The following is an 18,949-nucleotide window of genomic DNA, read 5'->3' as shown; positions in this document are numbered from 1 at the left end:
CAGGGTTGCCATGTAAATTGATAGGATAGTTAAAAATGGCTATGGGATGCTGGGCTTCATTAATAGGGAGATTGAGTTCAAGTAGAGAGGTCATGCTGCGACTCTACAAATCTTGGTGAGACCACACGGAGTATTGTGTTCAGTTCTGGTCACTTCATTATAGGAAGGATATGAAAGCAATGGAGAGGGTGCAGAGAAGATTTATCAGGATGTTGCCTGGATTAGAAAATGACTCTTATGAGGTAAGGTTAGCAGAGCTGGGACTTTTCTCTTTGGAGTGAAGAAGAATGAGAGGAGACTCAGTAGAGGTTTACAAGGTTCTGAGAGATATAGTTATGGTGGACAGCCAATGCCTTTTTCCCAAGGCAGGAATAGCAAACATCAGAGGTCATCTGTACAAAGTGAAGGGAGAAATGTTCAAAGGAGATATCAGGGATAAGTTATATAGAGAGAGAGAGTTGTGGGTGTCTGGAATGTTTACCATAGGTGATGGTGGAGGATGAAACATTGGGGGCATTTAAAAGACTCTTAGATGGGGACATGGATGAAAGAAAAATAAAGGGCAATGAAGTAGGAAAGGTTTAGTATTTTTTGGTAATATATAGGGTCAGCACAACACCGAGAGCTGAAGGGCCTGAAATGTGTTGTTATGTTCTATATATTTTCACTTTATCCTTTATTTTCTCTGAAGCAGTGGTTCTCATCCTTTTTCTTTCCACTCACATACCACTTTAGGTATTCCCTATGCTATAGATGCTCTGTGATTAGTAAGGGATTACTTAAGGTGGTATGTGGATGGAAAAAAAGGTTTGAAAGCCACTGTTTTAATCGTTCCTAAGTGACTCGTTATGTGCACAGTTTCATAACGCCAAAGGAAATGGGCCAGTGACAATTTTTCTCAAGCAAAATATTTCCGTAACAATCGGGTCTCGAGCAGTGATTCTCAACCTTCCCTTCCCACTCACATACCACCTTAAGCAATCCCTTACTAATCACAGCACTAATGGCATAAAAATTACTTGAAGTGGTATGTGAGTGGAAAGAAAAAGGTTGAGAACCACTGCTCTAAAGAGTGGGAGGCTGGTAAAAAGCTTGCAAGTCAAGAGAGGCATTGATAGGGTGAACAGTCAGGATCTTTTCCACCAGGGTAAAAGCATCTCACATTTGTTTTCGTTGAAAGGGAGGCCTATTTATTTATTTATTTGTTTGTTTTCTCATTGTGGATGCCTGGAGTGACTGCCAAGGGTAGTGGTGGAAGCAGATGTATTTAAAAAAAACTTTGAGATAGATATCTGTCCATCTCATTCATATTCATTCATCTATCATGTGTAAGCAACAGAATTTGAATTTAACGAACACCACGTATGACAGATATGTGGGCTGAAGGGTCTGTTCCTGTGCTGTTCTGTTCTACGTACAGTAAAACCTCAAGCCGGATAAGTGAATTTTCCATTTGCTTGAGATTACATGTTGGATGATTGGCAAACTATCATCGAAGCATGTTAATCTTAAACTTTTGTATATTTTACCCATTTATTTTCTGCAATTTTCTCTTTGCTAGTTTCTTGAGGCTGCCGGTTGCTTGAATTCCAGATAACAGGTTTTACTGTTCATATTTATTACACTATAGATGGATATTGTGGTGAAAAATTTAGATCAGGGATTTTTTTTTTTGTTGACTTTCAAAAAGGGATTTAAATAAAGTAGGAATCATTCATTTCTGTGAATTGCACAAGACTGGGGTTGGGATGGTCATGAGATTGTTCCCTTTTCCTTATTCCTTTTCGAGTGTACAGCCCTTTCTGATTCTAGCTCTAGGTTAAGAAAAAGGGAAATGGGTAAAGGACAGCGAAACATTGAATTTTCCACTTTCAGGTCATCAACATTCCTGCCCCTCTAATTCCACACTTTCACCTATTCCCATTTTCCAAGTTCCTACCAGTACTTGCTTTTCTCTCAACACTCCTGTTGGTCTCTCCACTTCAACCTCTCCTGCCCTCATTTGTTCAGTATCCTATTTCCTCATGGTCCAACCCCTCCTTTTTATGCTTTGCGCATCATGTATCTGCATGACTGGAAGTTTAGCTAACTAATGGAGTATTGAGATAAATAGGTAATCTTCAAGTTCTCCAACCTCCATCTCTTGGGCTGACTCGGCTGTCAGTGCTGGGGCTTCAATGGTTTGTTATCTCAGATAATGGTTAGATGAAGGATGGAGTTTATTGTATCAATCGTCTTTGAGGCAATAGTATATCTTTGTATTTCACTATTCCAGATGTGGTGGAGGGTTGTGCGGTTAGTGTAATGATGTTACAGCGCCAGCGGTTGGGACTGGGTTCAATTCCGTGCAGTTTGTAAAGAGCTTGTATGTTCTCCCCATGTCTGCGTGGGTTTTCTCTGGGGGCTCCGGCTTCCTCCACTGCTAAAAATGTAGGGGGTTGAAAGCCAATTGAGCATAATTGGACAGCGTGGGCTTGTGGGCTGAAAGGGCCTGTTACCATGCTGTAAATTTAAATTTAATTTATATTTGGGTTGTGATGGACAGATTTTGTCTGTAGTTGACTCCTGAGAAGCAATTGGAGTTGTGGCCATGCTTGCATTTGCCATGCTTAACGAATGGGAAAGGTTCTGCGTTTTTTTTTAATGCTTCCTCCCTCTCCTCCTTCCTCTCGTGTAATTTTCCCTCTTGTTCTCCCCTCCCTCTCATTCTGCTCCTTTTGCTATGTCCAGGGGTTGTGATAGAGTAGTATGACACAGTATTGCTGGCATGACCTTGCTGAACTGGGCAGGATGGCCCGCCTTCTGTCCCTGTAGCTCCTCTCTGTAAGATCCCTAATAAAGGCTTATAGCTCTAGTCTCCTCCCTCCATACCTGCCTTGGACGTGAGCTAGCAGCATGTAGAGGTTTTCTAGTTAATAAAGCCTTTGACTACTTGCTTCGTGTCTGCGGGTGGTCATTAATCATGCTACAGACACTTCTCTGTAAGGTAAGATTATGTAAGCATGAATACATCAGAATTTGGTCACTCATCTGTGAACTGCCTTTCCCCAATGCTCATGAGGAGGGTTTACAGATGGGAAGGATTTCGAGCTGAGCGAGAGCTGCAACTACATTTATTTTTGTGGCCAAAATCCAATGCCTAGATTCAGATCAAATGTTTGTCAAACTTTACATTGTTTCCATGTCATTGTTTTAATTTCATTTCATTTCAGAAAGTAGTTGAGTGAATCATGCTGTTTCTGGTAATTTTGCTTTGGATCTGAAGTTGCATATTGGCCAAATTTTCTATTCCTTCCCTAAACATGTTTTTTTAAAAATGACAATTGGAAAGATTAGCTTTCAAAAAAATAATTCTGGATTACTTAATTAATTGAATTTAAATTCAACATCTGTTGGGATGAAATTTGAACTGGGGTCTCTGAACTTTGATCCATACTCTGCCATGTCAGTCAACTTGTGCACATTAATGTATTTGTAAAGCTACTTCCCTTTTTAAACTATTTGCTGCTTTTTCTATTATCTGCTTCATCTATGTTCTTCTGTCAGCAACTGGGGAAAGTTGGTGAACAGGTTGATCTCCTGAGTGAGATTGCCAACTCCAATCAGATGGCATTAACGTTGACTTTTCCAGTTTTTGACTAACCCCTCCCCCAGATTTTTCTTTCCCTGTCCCTTTGTTTTCTTGTCTTTACCTCCCCACCCCTTCCCTTTCCTCTCCATTCAGAGGGTTTTCCTCTCCATTCAGAGGGTTTTCCTCTCCATTCAGAGGGTTTTCCTCTCCATTCAGAGGGGGTTCCTCTCCATTCAGAGGGGGTTCCTCTCCATTCAGAGGGGGTTCCTCTCCATTCAGAGGGGGTTCCTCTCCATTCAGAGGGGGTTCCTCTCCATTCAGAGGGTTTTCCTCTCCATTCAGAGGGTTTTCCTCTCCATTCAGAGGGTTTTCCTCTCCATTCAGAGGGTTTTCCTCTCCATTCAGAGGGTTTTCCTCTCCATTCAGAGGGTTTTCCTCTCCATTCAGAGGGTTTTCCTCTCCATTCAGAGGGTTTTCCTCTCCATTCAGAGGGTTTTCCTCTCCATTCAGAGGGTTTTCCTCTCCATTCAGAGGGTTTTCCTCTCCATTCAGTGGGAGTTCCTCTCCATTCAGTGGGAGTTCCTCTTCTATCATCCCACCTATATCCACCTGTAACCTCTCATGACCTGTTAGCATGCACTCTTCTCCTAGCCCCTTCCTCTTTGTTTTCCTCCCTTCACCTTTTTATTCATGTCTGCTATTTTCTCATATCTTGATGAAGGGCTCAGGCCTGAAACACTGGTTACCCTTTAATTCCTTTTGATGATGAGGACCTGCTGAGTCTCTTCAGCTCTTCTGTGTATTGCACAACACAGCAATACAAGACTTTCCTGTTTAATCTTCTGAGGGAAGATGCCTTTCCTTGGATGATGATTAAAAGTAAGACTGTCAGAAATTGTACTTCCCCTCTCCATTTGTAGCACGAAACAATAGTGTCGTAGATGCAACATGACCTGGGTATTTCCAGCATTTTCTGCTGTTTAGATTCAGGATCTGCAGATATTATTTTCAATTGGAATCAGTTATGGTTTGTACAACACCATATATGCAAGTTTTGTGTGTGCTATGTAAAGTGATTCTCCTCATGAAGATCAAGTTCAAGTTTATTTATCATCTGATTATACCAGTATAACCCGATGAAACAGCGTTCTTTGGTCCAAAGTGCAAACACACATAGCACACATATCTATAAAATAAATCTTGTTAATAAATGGTGGTGTTAGAAATAGAAGTACCTTCACAGAAATTGCTCGAGACAAAAATTGAGAACAAAGAACATTTATTTTACAACAATGCAAAGTTGGGTGCTTCCCCTTACCCTGGGAATACACATATACACTGGGGCTCACCCAACTTTTATACAGTGAATTTCAGTCTAGGAATACCCACCCCCTTACATTCTTCTGCCTCCTGGATGGGTTTGGCATTAGGCAATCCTTCCTGCCTACGTGCAGTTTCTGTGAACTTGGAGGACCAGGGGTATCCTGTCGTGTCTCAATGTCATTATCCCCATTGTCCTTATTCACAACCTTGCTGTCATGATAATGAATATGTATGAGATGTACCGGAAGTCACGTGGTATGAGAGAGAGATAAGAACACAAGCAGGGGAACAAAGGAAACAGGAAAATAAAGCCACTGAGAAGTTTACCTGATAAAACTTGTGTTTGATGTTTTATTAACTTCACATTTCGGGCCACAAATGTGACATTGGCGACGAGGATGGAAGAAGCTTGAAGAAAATTAAAGACTAAACAAGATTACAGAGGATTATAGACAACTTCAAGGTGATAAGAATTTTCTCTTTGTCTTAGTACTTTTGGGCTGGAATATTTCCTCATGGCTGGGGCAGACGGTGACTTTCTAATGCATAGTGGAATTGCTCATTTTGACCCAACGGGTGATGCAAGCACTGTAAGTGTGAAGTGGAAGGCATGGCTGGAAGAATTTGAATCCTACGCCGACAGTCGTGGCCTATTTCTAGATACCAGTACGGTTGAACAAAAAGCAAAGAGGAGGGCGTTACTTCTTTTCACTGCGGGACCCTCAGTTCGGGAAACATTTAAGACACTTTTGAATACTGGAAGAAAGGATGAGTACCGGAAAGCGGTAGATGCATTAAATGCACACTATGTAGTGACACCGAATGCTACATTTCAACGCCATTTGTTTCGGAGAACGAGACAAGAAGATGGCCAGACAATTGCTCAGTACGTGACGAGACTACGCCAGCTAGCTGTTGGATGCAATTACATGCCAGCTGATTTGGACAACCAATTATTGGATCAAGTCGTACAGCACTGCAGATCAGATAAACTCAGAAGACGTCTACTGGAAAGAGGGAGTGAGTTGGAACTCACCGATGCTTTAACCATTGCTGCTGCATTAGAGGCTGTTGAAGGGCAATTTCATACCATGACCCTGAAAGACAACTCAAGCCAGCAAATTAAGAGGCTCTCACATCGCCATAATCAGCCAAGATATACACCGACACATGACGCGGAGTGTTATCGATGTGGAAACCGAGGTCACTTTGGAAAAGACCCATATTGCCCGGCCAAAGGCAAAGTTTGCAGAAAGTGTGGAGGTAAAGACCACTTTGCAAAGAAGTGCAAAAGCAAGTCCAATGCAGACCAGAAGAGGAAGAGTACAACTTCCAAAGGCAAAGCCTGGGGGAAAGGAAAGTATCCTGGAAAGAAAGATACCATTCGCCAGATAGACGGTGATGATGATGATACCCAGGAGGAACAGAGTTGTTACCAATTTACGTTGAATGAAGTACATCATGAGAAGGTCCCAGTGATCATTGGTGGAGTAATAGTGCAGGTCATTGTAGACTCAGGCAGTGACAGTAATGTGATTGATCGACATTTATGGGAGAAGTTGAAAAGGAAAAAGATCATCTGTACCTCAAAGAAATGTTCCAAGAAACTGTATCCATACACAGCAACCAAGCCATTGCAGACCATTGGATGTTTTACTGCAACTGTTGAAGCTGGTGATAAGTACACCGAAGCAGAGTTTATGGTCATAGAAGAGAGGGGAGAACCATTGCTGAGTAGAAGCACAGCGCAAGACCTGGCAATACTTCATATTGGAGCTTGTGTCAATTCAATTCAGTCATACGAGGATATGAAGCAAGAATTCCCCGCAGACTTCCAAGGAGTAGGAAAGCTGAAAGGTCGACAATTGAAGCTAGCGGTAGATGAAACGGTCAAACCCAAAGCACAACCAATGCGCCGAACTCCGTTTGGACTTCGTGGGAAAGTCGAAGCCAAAATTAAAGAATTGATGGAACAAGACATTATTGAACCGGTGGAACATTCGACACAATGGGTCAGTCCAGTAGTGATTGTGCCCAAACCAAAGGGTGACATAAGACTATGTGTTGACATGAGAAAGGCCAATACGAGATGCTGAAACTGAGAGACCTGATGATGTTCCAGAGGCAGTTACCAGCACTCCTGATGAAGTGACTAGAGCGCCAGAAACACCCGAAGCCGTGGCGAGCAGTATTTCCGACGCTGAGAGTGAACAACCGAGAGGCGAGGACAATATCGCAGGCAGGCCGAAACGAAACCGGAAAGCGCCCAAACGATACGAAGACTTTGTGCCATAGTTTTAATAAGAACTTTGGGACAGTATTTTAATCTTATATCATAAAGTGCATGTATGAGTGCTGTAGGAAGTAAATTTTATGTAGTTGAGTTATAGTATTACCATTAGTTACGATGTTTGTAGGTTTCCGAGGGATATTGGTAAGTGAAGGTAAAGTTTATTTCTGATTAAAGGAGGGATGTCATGATAATGAATATGTATGAGATGTACCGGAAGTCACGTGGTATGAGAGAGAGATAAGAACACAAGCAGGAGAACAAAGGAAATGGGAAAATAAAGCCACTGAGAAGTTTACCTGATAAAACTTGTGTTTGATGTTTTATTAACTTCACATTTCGGGCCACAAATGTGACACTTGCCCTTGTCTCCATTCAGACCTTTCCGACTCTCAGAGCTACAGTCTCTTCATATGCAGAGTCCACTAATCCTGTCTTGGGTTTACTAATTTAATATGCATAACTTGATAAATCTGTGTAAGGCTTACTAATTATATATGTAGAACTTGGTACTTCTATCTAGGGCTAGGAGACCCTTATCTCACCCAGACTACCTCTACTTCCTACATTCTATTATTCCTTGCCTCTCCTAATCTTATTCGTACGGTGGGCTCACTGATCCTGTCGAAAGGACTAGAAGGTTCTTATCTTACATAGGCTGACTCTGCTTCCTGCATCCTAATTTCCATGCTTAGCCTGTTCATACTGGTTTAATCCATCACTCCATGTGTCTGTACTAGTTTCCCTATCTTTCATATTTTCATGTCAAGTTTACTCATCTCTCAGTGGAGTCTTGGTTTAGCACTTCAAGATGACAAATATGTTGACTACTATCTGGCAGGGAAAGTGAGATTCTCTTGGTGATCTGCTGATGTTTTTCTCTTGTGGAGATATTGATCAAATTATTCCTGCTATAAAACCTCACTGTTCAAAATATTGCTACTCCAAGATTAATCACTGAATTTTAATGTGTAAAACGTTGGAGAAATGTGAGATGTTAGCAAGTTGTAAATTTTCTTATTTGTGAGCTAGATGGTCTTGCACTGATCTCTGTTTCACAGCCACTCTTGCTTGTAGACCAGATGCATTCTGTGGTAGTTAAATCGTTGAAATTTATCTGCTTGAAACCCAGAGTAATTGTTAGTTGCTTGAACATGTACTGACTATTGGGAATCCCTTGCCTGGTCTGACTTCGTCATTACAAATGTTTCTTTCATCCATTTGTCATTGGATGCTTAACTGTGGAAAAGGTCATTGATACTTAACTGGTTCTTTTGATCTCTTTATTGGCTGGCAAAGGAGTTGCTGTTGCCATGTGTTTTTTATTTTTCCATTTCGATATTTGTGTGGCTTTTAGTGAAGGGTATACAGAGCCGTTGTCATACCCACACTCCTGTTCGGCTCCGAATCATGGGTCCTCTACCGGCACCACCTACGGCTCCTAGAACGCTTCCACCAGCGTTGTCTCCGCTCCATCTTCAACATCCATTGGAGTGCTTACATCCCTAACGTCGAAGTACTCGAGACGGCAGAGGTTGACAGCGTCGAGTCCACGCTGCTGAAGATCCAGCTGCGCTGGATGGGTCACGTCTCCAGAATGGAGGACCATCGCCTTCCCAAGATCGTGTTATATGGCGAGCTCTCCACTGGCCACCGTGACAGAGGTGCACCAAAGAAAAGGTACAAGGACTGCCTAAAGAAATCTCTTGGTGCCTGCCACATTGACCACCGCCAGTGGGCTGATAACGCCTCAAACCGTGCATCTTGGCGCCTCACAGTTTGGCGGGCAGCAACCTCCTTTGAAGAAGACCGCAGAGCCTACCTCACTGACAAAAGGCAAAGGAGGAAAAACCCATCCCCAACCAACCAATTTTCCCCTGCAACCGCTGCAATCGTGTCTGCCTGTCCCGCATCGGACTTGTCAGCCACAAACGAGTCTGCAGCTGACGTGGACTTTTTACCCCCTCCATAAATCTTCGTCCGCGAAGCCAAGCCAAAGAGTGAAGGGTATAGTCGCTTGTTGCTCTTGTTACTCAGGTAATTGGAATTCATCAGATTGGTACTGGTATTGAGTACATGCAATTCATTTGTGAGGCTTGTGATTTGGTAGGTTTAAGATTATAAGAGCAGCACTGTTGGATGTGTGACTGTGTATGGTGGAAGAGGAGCTAGAGGAGGAAAGAACACCTGCCCTTTGGCTGAGATTAAAGGATATGTAGCAATGAGAGCTGTGTGGATCTGTTTTGAGAACAAAGGTTTTTTTTTAATGCATTGGTTGCCTTGACATTCACCACAAAGGACTTGTTCTGTAGCATGGAGTGTTTTACAAATGGGTATTACTCTGTTTTGCCTGCTCTGTGGTTACTGATTGAAGCTACTGTTCCAGAGACCCTTTCAGCTGACTTGAAACATCCACAAAAGGTTATGAATGGCCTTGGGGAAGAAACATCCTGATAACTTTTTTCTCTCCACAAATGTTTGTGACCAGAATTTCTGATTTTTGCTTCAGCAGCTTTCGAAAGTTGTAATTTTAAATTCTGATTTCTTTATAAACCGATTGAGACAGACTTTCAACATGGTTGAATTATCCTTGCAGTGCAGCTTCTTACAGTAAGTGCTTAATTGTTCTGAACATCTAATTCCAGTTGGTTAATCCAAATCTTTAGTATGAACTGTTCGATTCAGAGAAGCCATATTGAAACAGCACTGAGAATATTCTGTGGGGTTTCTAGTTTTTAAAACAGTTCTTCATTGATGTTATGTGTTTTATCTCAATCAGACCAAAATGGTTCATCACATTTTGTGGAGGAGGGGGAATAAAAGTAAAGATGTAATTTTTTAAACCTATTTCCAGAAACTGGAAAAAATAATGGTATTGATAAAGGCAACATTGTACAGTAAAATGCCTGTTATCCAGCATTCAATCAACCAGAAACTCAAACAACCAGTAAAAAACATTTGAGGAAATAAATGAATATACATTTTTAGAATAAATAAAGTTTTAAGTAAAAGCTTAAAATTGTAAGTGCTCTCTGAAACAACACAACCCCTTGGTCAAGATGGGAGCAAACATTCAGCCAATGGAACGCATTGGTCATGTTCTGCCTGCAGCACCTGTTTGAATAAAGCTGTGTTTGAACAAAATGGCAGCACCCATGATGAAGAGCTGGCTGATTTCTGCTGGGATGACTTTTCCAAAATGTCTCCCTATCCCTGCCTAGTAGGAGTTTTCACTAAGCTACTCGGCAATAGTCATCGACTATCGCCCAGTGGTACTTACTTCTATTATAATGAAATGCTTTGAGAGGTTGGTCATGGGCAGTATTAACATGTACATAAGCAAAGATCTGGACCCACTGCAATTGGCCTATCGTCACAATCACTCCACAGCAGATGCAATATCGCTGATTCTCTACTCAGCTCTGGATCACATCAAAAACAGCAACTCATACAAACAGCTGCTCTTCATTGATTACAGCTCAGCCTTCAGTACCATTATTCCCTCAGTGCTGGTCAAGAAGATACCAACTCTGTGCCTCTGTATCCTTCCCCCCGTACCCCCCCCCCCCCCCCAAACTGGATCCCTGACTTGGGTGGGGAGGAAGGTTAAAAGGCTGAAAAAAAAATTAAAATGGATGCAGGACACCTGAAATTAAAATAGAAAATGCTTGAAATACTCAAGCAGGCAGCAAATATGTAGAAGGATGATCCATGTCCAACTGATGAAAGGTTTTTGACCTGAAGAATTAACTATATTGCTCTCTCTCCACTTTAATTGGCTGAAAATTTCTTGCATTCTGTTTAATACTGCTTTGCACTCTTGGAACTAAGTGCTTAGCTAACACTTACATTTTCATGAAAAAGTAGAGAAATTTGGTGGAGGTAGGGATGAATACTGTCTGTGGGGGAAGATCAGAGTTTGTTTTTAAAAAAATATTATTCAGTTTTCTTTCCTTAGTTGAAAAGAATAATAACATTTATGTTATGAGTGGGAAGTTAAAGTCAGAGAGAGCCCTAGAGGAAGATGAAGTTTGCAGGAAAGACCTCAAGCAGGACAATAAGAAGACCAAAGGGGGCCATGAAATGTCCTTGGTGAGCAGGATTAAAGAGAATCCCAAGTCTCTTTATGCTTGCATCAAAATTGAGGATGACTAGAGAAAGAATAAGACCACTCGACAAAAGGAGAAAATTTATGCTTGTAGTTGGATGTTGTGGGTGAGGAACTAAATTAATTTTTTGCATTGGTATTCACCAAGGAGAAGAACATGGAGGAAGTGGCAAGGAGAAAATGTGATAAATATTGATGACTTTTGGCAGTTTGACATGAAGAAAGAGATTGTGCTGGGGCTTATTTTGAAGAACATGAAGACGAACAAGTTCCCTGAGCCTGAGGGGATATATTGTAGCGGCAGCTACACTGCTAACTGAAGGATTGCACAATCAGATGGGTTGAGTTCAGTGAGCAAAAACTGATTTATTGCAGGCTGCCTGGCTGCTCTTGTACTCCCAGCCCGGACCTGGCTGAGAACCGCGCTGGGGGGGGGGGGGTGGGGGGGTGCGACGTTACCGGGGCATCACGTGGGTCCCCAAGGACTGGCTTCTGAGCCCAGTTCCGAGGATGGGAGGAAACCCCATTTTGGCTGGCTGCCCCGCCGCGTGTGTGACAAGCAGGGCCGGTTCGCCTGCCTAATGGCGTACTGCTACGCAGCCCCACACCCCCCCCCCCCCCCAAGAACCAGCGCCAATGTCCTTTTTTGCCATGCGGCCTCGCTTCTTGGGTTAGGCCACAACTACTGGTTTGGTGGGGTCGAGGTGGGCTGGTTTTAACCTGTCCACTGTAAACAGTTCCCTCTTTCCACCGATGTCCAGTGTGAAAGTGGATCCTGAACACTGGACGACTTTGTACAGCCCTTCATATGGTCTTTGTAGAGGTCTGTGGACTGGCCCCGCCTGATAAACATGTACTCTGCGGAGTACAGCTTGCTGGGGACGTAAGAGGCCCGTGTGCCATGTCTGGGAGGCAGTGGGGGTGTGAAGGAGTCCAACTGGACCCGGAGGTAGGGAAATAGACCGTGTGGGGGTTGTGAGGTGCATTGACGAACTCACTGGGTTGGGCTAGCGGTGCACCATAGACCAGCTCGGCTGATGACGCCTGTAGGTCTTCTTTGGGTGTCGAGTGAATACCCAGGAGCACCGAAGGCAGCTCGTCCACCCAGTTGGGGCCAGTGAGGCAGGCCATAAGTGCTGACTTAAGGTGGTGGTGCAATCGCTCGACTAGCCCATTGGCCTGTGGGTGATAGGCCGTGGTGTGATGTAGCTTGATTCCCAGCCTGTTAGCAAGCTGTGCCCAGATCGCAGAGGTGAACTGGGTGCCCCGATCACTGGTGAGGTGGTTCGGGACACTGAACCGGGGAACCCAACTGTTCAAAAGCGCTCAGGAGCAGGAGTCCGTGGAGGCATCTGGCATCGGGATCTCCTCGGGCCAACGAGTGGTGTGGTCTACCACTGTGAAAAGGTAACGGTTACCTTGGGAAACTGGCAAGGGTCCAACGATGTCCATATGTATGTGGCTGAACTGTTCCTGAATGGGTTCGAAATCCTGTAAGGGCGCTCTGGTCTGCCTGTGTACTTTGGAAAGCTGGCAATGGGTGCAGGTTCTGGCCCAGTCCGCAATCTGCTTCCGAAGCCTGTGCCAGAGGAAACGTTCTGCCACCATACGGACTGTGGACCTGATGGAAGGGTGGGAAAGGTCATGAATATGGTGGAAGACTTGCCTGCACCACTGCTGAATGTCGGTGGTGAACTCCGACACGAAGGAGAGGTGACGCTGTTGGCGGGCCGACCAGGGATCTCTTGCCATAGCGAGCTCCTGATTGAGGGGTTTGTGGTCGGTAAAAATGATGAAAGGCCTCCCCTCCAAGAAATAGCGGAAATGACGCACCGCCAGGTAAATGCCCAGCAACTTATGATCGAAAGCGCTATGCTTGCGCTCTGGCAGGCGAAGAAGTCTGCTAAAGAACGCCAGTTGTTTCCACTGTCCGTTCACCTGTTGCTCCAGGTCAGCGGCTGTGGCAGAGGCATCGACGGAGAGCGCCATGTGTAGGTCGGTGCGTGGGTGGACGAGCAGGGTAACCTTCGCGAGGGCATCTTTTGTGGCTTTGAATGCCCTGCTGGCCTCTGGAGTCCAGGCGAGTGTCTTGTCTTTGGCCACGATGAGGGCGAAGAGCGGCTGCATTATTAGCTCAGTGCCTGAAATGAAGCAGTTAAAGAAATTGACCATACCCGCGAACTCCTGTAGCCCCTTGAGGTTGTCTAGGCATAGGAACTCCCTGATAGCAGTGACTTTTGTAGAGGCAGGTGTGGCTCCTTCAGCTGTGATGGTATGGCCCAGGAACTGCTGGACTCTTTCCCGAACTGGCACTTGGCCGGATTGATCATTAGGCCAAAGCCGGCCAGTCGGGAAAAGAGGGAGTGCAGGTGAGACTTGTGTTGTGCCCGGTCTTTGCTGGTGACCAGGATGTCATCCAGGTAAATTAATACGAAATTCAAATCCCTGCCCACTGTGTCCATAAGGGACTGGAAGGTCTGGGCAGTGTTCTTGAGCCCAAACGGCATGCGTAGGAACTCTAACAATCCGAAGGGGTGATGATGGCCGTTTTGGGTATGTCCTCGGGGTGTTTTGGGTTTTGGTGATGGCCGTAAAGTGAGGGATCGGGTAACGGTCAGGTACCATCGTGTCGTTAAGCCGTCAATAATTTCCACAGGGGCTCCAGTCGTCGGAGGCTTTCAGGACCAGGTGGAGTGGTGAGGCCCAAGGACTGTTGAAGCGTCGAATGATCCCCAGCTCTTTCGGATGCGAGAACTCTTCCTTCACTATCTGGAGTTTATCCAGTGGGAGTTGGTATGGACTGGCGGGCCTTGGGTGAGGATGTAATGAAACACCCTGTGGCGTGGTGAGGCGACGGAGAACTGCGGCTTGAGGAGAGACGGAAACTCATCCAGGATACGCCGAAACTCATCCTTGGGCATGTTGACCGTGGCCATCTGCGGCTGCTCTCTGTGGGAGGCGTTGAGCCGAATGGATTGGAAGGTACGGGCAACTACCAGTCGCCTACCTCGAATGTCGACCAGGAGTCTGTGAGCAAGGAGGAAGTCAACACCCAGGATGGTGGTTGGAAGGGACAAAACGATGAACCTCCACGAGAATTTCCGCTGGCTGATCTGGAAGTGGACGGTCTTGTCTCCATATGTTTGGATCTCCGTCGAATTGGCTGCACGGAGGGGAGGTCCTCGAGGCCAGTTCTGGGACTCAATGGGTGTGGCCGGGATGACGCTGATCTGGGCCCCGGTGTTGATGAGGCATCAGCCGCTGACTGAATCCCGCAGGTAGAGAAGGCTGTGTTCTTGGCCAGCCACCACAGCCATTAACAGCGGCCAGCCTGCTCATTTCCCTGGAACGAGCAGGGCTGACAGCACTTCTGAGCCTTGGCTCCCCAGTGTTGGTAGAAGAAGCAGAGGCCTGAAGTGGATGACTTGCTTCTGGCTATGCGCTTTGAGGCCCCTGCAGGGGCCGGGTGTTCCACTGCAGCGCTAGAGGAAGGCTTGGCGTGGTCATGCCCGTGCCTTGTAACCTGCTGGACTGCTGAGCCCTCCGGAATCGTTCGAGCCATAGCTCCTGAGCCTTTTGATCGACCTTCCTAGGGTCGACAAAGCTCTCCTGGGACAGTAACGGCAGGATGTCTTCAGACAGATGGTCGAGGAAGATGCACTCGAAGAGTGGGAAATTGGTGTGATCGCCCATGAGCGTGAGCATCTCGTCCATCAACTCGATTGGAGTTCTGTCCCCTAAGGTGTCAAGGCGCAGCATCCGAGCGGCACGCTGGCGCCTGGAGAGGCCGAGGGAGCCAGTGAGCACCCGCTTGATGGTCCCATACTTCTCCTCCGTGGGTGGGTGCTGAACGAGGTGCAGCACTCGTTTGGTGGTGTCCTGGTCCAGGGTGGCGACCAGATGGTAAAACTTGGTTGAATCTGATGAAATTTGGCGGAGGTGAAACTGAGCCTCTGCGTGCCTGAACCAGGTCTCCGGCTCCTGAACCCAGAAGTCAGGAAGCTTGATTGAAGGGTCATTCATGTTGGGTTCAAAGACATTTGAACCTGTCGGGCTCACCAATTGTAGCGGCGGCTACACTGCTAACTGAAGGATTGCACAATCAGACGGGTTGAGTTCAGTGAGCAAAAACTGATTTATTGCAGGCTGTCTGGCTGGTCTTATACTCCAAGCCCGGACCTGGCTGAGAACCATGCTGGGGGCCCCAGACGTCACCGGGGCATCACGTGGGTCCCCAAGCGCAGGCTTCTGATCCCAGTGCTGAGGTCGGGAGGAAACCCCTGATGCCGCCATTTTGGCTGGCTGCCCCGCCGTGTGCGTGACAAGCGGGGCCAGTTCGCCTGCCTAATGGTGTACCGCCACAATATCTTAGTTTATTGAAAGAGGAGGAGATTGCTGTGGTCTTGACAAAGATCTTTGTATCCTTGTTAGTAACAGAAAAGGCCTCCGGGGACTGGAAAATAGCCAATGTTGTTCCTTTGTTCAAGAAAGTAAATGGTAATAATCCAAGAAATAATAGTCAGGTGAGCCTTGCATCATTGGTAGAGAAACTATTGGAGTGCATGTTGAGTGGTAGGATTTGGACACATTTCAAAGGACAGGTCAAATTATGGGCAGTCATTCGTGGCTTTATCAGAAAAATTAGTTTAATCTAGACTAGGGCGGGGTGCTGCACTTAGGAGATCAAATGCAAGTGGAACAGGTATAGTTAATAGCAGGGTTCTTTAAAGTATAGTTTAGAAGAATCTGGGGTTCAGATTTACTGATCCTTGAAAGTTTCCACACAAGCACGTAGGGTAATTAAAAAAAAAGGTTTGTAGTATGCTTGCTTTTATTGGGTGGGGCATTGAGTACAAGAATAAGGAAGTAGTGTTGCACCTATATTAAATGTTTGCTTAGCATTGTGGGTAATTCTGGTTTCCCCATTCCAAGGAAGAATGTGGAGGCTTTCAAAAGGGTATCGATGTTGCCTGCATTAGAGTGTATGAGCTACCAGTTGGACAAACTTGGTTGTTTTTTCAAGAGATTCACTTGATAGAATGTTAAGATTTTAAGAGGCACTGATAGACGAGTCATAATCATCTCATGAGGGTAAAAATGCCACCTGCTGGAGGATGTGATTCAGTTAAGGTGGGAGGGTGTGTGTAGAGGTGTGGGGCAAGGTTTTTATAGTGTTACATACATGACAGCAGTGATTATTAATCAACAATTATATAAAACCTAATCTAATTTAACTAACTTATCTAAATTTATATACAATTATCTAACTATGCATGAATATATTGGTATGTGGAATGCCCCAAGCCACTACAATTCAAGCCTCATTTCTGGGAAGGCAATTCAAAATTCAGTTTTGCAAGTTCAGTGATGGCACATGGGTTTGAAATTGATGCATCATGCAGATTTTAGGATGGTTGAGATACACAAGCCTTAGAATGGTGAGACATGCAATCTTTAGGATGGTTGAGACACAAACCGGCCTTAGAATGGTAAGACGCGCAGTCTTTAGGTTGGTTGAGAAACAGGCCTTAGAATGGTAAGACATGCAGGGTTTAGGATGGTGGGGGCACAGAGGCCTTAGAATGGTGACACACACAGGCATTAGGATGGTTGAGACATACAGGCCTTAAGTGGTGAGACATCATTAGATGGAATGAGCACTTTGTGAAGTGGGTGAAAGGTGGGGGGGGGGGGGTGTAGTGACAGAAAATTGATTAACTCATGAAAACCCTTGCTTTGGTACTTTAGAGATATTTCCTTTTTAGACGAGGGCTTTCTTCAGCCATTAGTTCCCTTTTCTCAAGTCAGTCGAAGTGGAGTGTAGTATTTCTTCTGCCAATAGAGAACCCTTTTTGCAGGTCAATCAAGTAGAGTGCAGTCCTACGTCTGCCAACAGAACCCTTTTCATGGTCCAATAGAGTAGAGTGCAATATTCTGCAATTTTAAAATCCTTTTTGGGGATCAGTCAAAGTGGTTTCTGTGATAGTATGGGATGCTATCACCAACATATATTTACATATAGTAGTAGTGATTGGCTGAGAGCTGTAGCCACACCTACTGGCAGGTCATAAAGGGCTGCTCCTAACCAGATCAGTCTGGACTGGTCAACCTTGATGTACTACGCTCCAGTCTTTTGTTAATAAAAGTCTTGGTTTGAGTAACGTCTTTGAGTCATTCGACGCACACACGAGGCCAAGTGGGTTTCTCAATCCCATAAAGGAGGTAGAAGAGATGTTCCTCTTATGCTGCCTTCTTAAAATGGCCTCTTGAACAAAATGCGTAGTCTTTTCAAGAAGCTGGTCACATGGTCTCTGCCCCTGGCTTCTCCAGGGCTGCTCCCCCTTCACTCTCAAAATACATCAACATTTTGGAACATGCTGTCTTCGAAGCCTGATGCTAGTTCATAGTCACTTTCCAAAACCTGCCAGCTTTTGCTAAATCTATTCTCTTAAAGGGACAGTCCCACACAATAAAATGAACTGAAAAATGGGTGAATGTCACAATAGTAAGTGGTAGGTGCCTGGAACAGACCGACAGGGTTAGTGGTGGAAGCAGATATAATAGTTACATTAAAAAGGCTTCTCAATTGACATGTGATTTTGCAGAGAATTGATATCATGTAATTTTAGTTTAACTTGGCCATTGTTCAGACACGTGGGCCGAAAGGCCTGTTCTTGTGCTGAACTGTTCTATGCTCTCATCTGAGGCTGTTGGTATTTTCACTATTGTCAGAATTTCTGAAGGGACCAAGATGTTATGAGCAGCACGAACAGAATTGAACTTGTGACCTGGTAATTTGTCATTATTCATTGTAGTACTTGCTGACTTGTAACAGTCAGACGCTGCGATATATGATAAAATTTTATTAATGTCTGATGTCTCTTGATATGACATTGAATTCTATTTAGAATTGAGATCAATTTGCTGCTTCTCTAGTTACGCGAGTTCTGAAGTTATTGATTATGCGGATGTGTGAACTGCCACCTCTTCCGTCAAAGGCATTGATTGAGGTGTTGTGCTCCTTTTGCTATATTTCCTGGCATTCAGTGAGGTTGTGAGGCATGGATGTAGTCATGTGCTAAAGAATCATTTGGGATGTCAATTTTTTTCCTCAAGGAGGAATCCTAAAGATTGCATGCCTCACCATTCTAAGGCTTGTGTATCTCAACCATCCTAAAGTCTGTGTGATGCATCAATTTCAAACCCATGTGCCATCACTGAACTTCCAAAACTGAATTTTGAATTGCCTTCCCAGAAATGAGCCTTGAATTGTAGTGGCTTGGGGCATTCCACATACCAATATATTCGTGCATAGTTAGATAATTGTATATAAATTTAAATCAAGTTAGTTAAATTAGATTAGGTTTTATATAATTGTTGATTAATAATCACTGCTGTCATGTATGTAACACTATAAAAACCTTGCCCCACACCCTCTACACACACCCTCCCACCTTAACTGAATCACATCCTCCAGCAGGTGGCATTTTTACCCTCATGAGATGATTATGACTCGTCTATCAGTGCCTCTTAAAATCTTAACATTCTATCAATTGAATCTCTTGAAAAAACAACCAAGTTTGTCCCCTCCCTTCCAGCTCAAAAAAGTGTGTCTGTCTTGGGAGTTTGGTATATGCCATGTTAACAATGTAGACTC

General features: G+C 44.6%; 1 protein-coding gene across 1 annotated transcript in view; it reads left to right on the top strand.

The window, feature by feature from the left end:
• Positions 1-18,949, top strand: part of klhl2 (kelch-like family member 2) — a 175,942-nt gene that overhangs the window by 67,288 nt on the left and 89,705 nt on the right. The gene's annotated exons all lie outside the window — the stretch shown is intronic.

This window comes from Narcine bancroftii, chromosome 3 (genome assembly GCF_036971445.1).
Source record: "Narcine bancroftii isolate sNarBan1 chromosome 3, sNarBan1.hap1, whole genome shotgun sequence".
Lineage (NCBI taxonomy): Eukaryota > Metazoa > Chordata > Chondrichthyes > Torpediniformes > Narcinidae > Narcine > Narcine bancroftii.
The sequence above is the reverse complement of the archived record's forward strand: the minus strand, read 5'-3'. Positions and strand labels throughout refer to the sequence as shown.